Consider the following 441-nt stretch of genomic DNA (forward strand, 5'->3'; position numbering starts at 1 on the left):
GCGTTTGTTTGCACCCCGCCGCCACCCGCGGAAACTGGCCCGGCCCGGGGGTCGGGGGCAAGGGTGGGAAGAACGCGCCGAGCACGAGCAGCCCGCGGGGTGCGGGGCCTGGAGCCGGTGGCCGGCTAAGGCGCGGGGCGCCGGCGTCCTTGCGCCCCAGGGTGGCCGGCCCAAGCCGCCTCAGGAGCTCTGGAAGAGGGGAGGAGGACCGCCAGGGTCTTATAAAGTGGATGCCTGGGTTCGGTCACCTACTCATGCCCTCCCTCCTTCACCTGCCGGGGCCTCTTAGGTTTCCTCGTGCTCACCAGCCTGTGGGCCGGCGTGGCGGCCCCAAGTGTCACCAAGTTTTGCCTGAGAATCAGCTGTTCACCCAACACCCACCTGTGAAGGGCCCCCAAGGTAGAGCCTGGGAGGGAGCGAATGCCCCAGAGCCTGCCTTTA

The sequence above is a fragment of the Orycteropus afer genome, unplaced genomic scaffold (assembly GCF_000298275.1).
Source record: "Orycteropus afer afer isolate SDZICR_OR568_19922 unplaced genomic scaffold, OryAfe1.0 scaffold00295, whole genome shotgun sequence".
Taxonomy (NCBI): Eukaryota; Metazoa; Chordata; class Mammalia; order Tubulidentata; family Orycteropodidae; genus Orycteropus; species Orycteropus afer.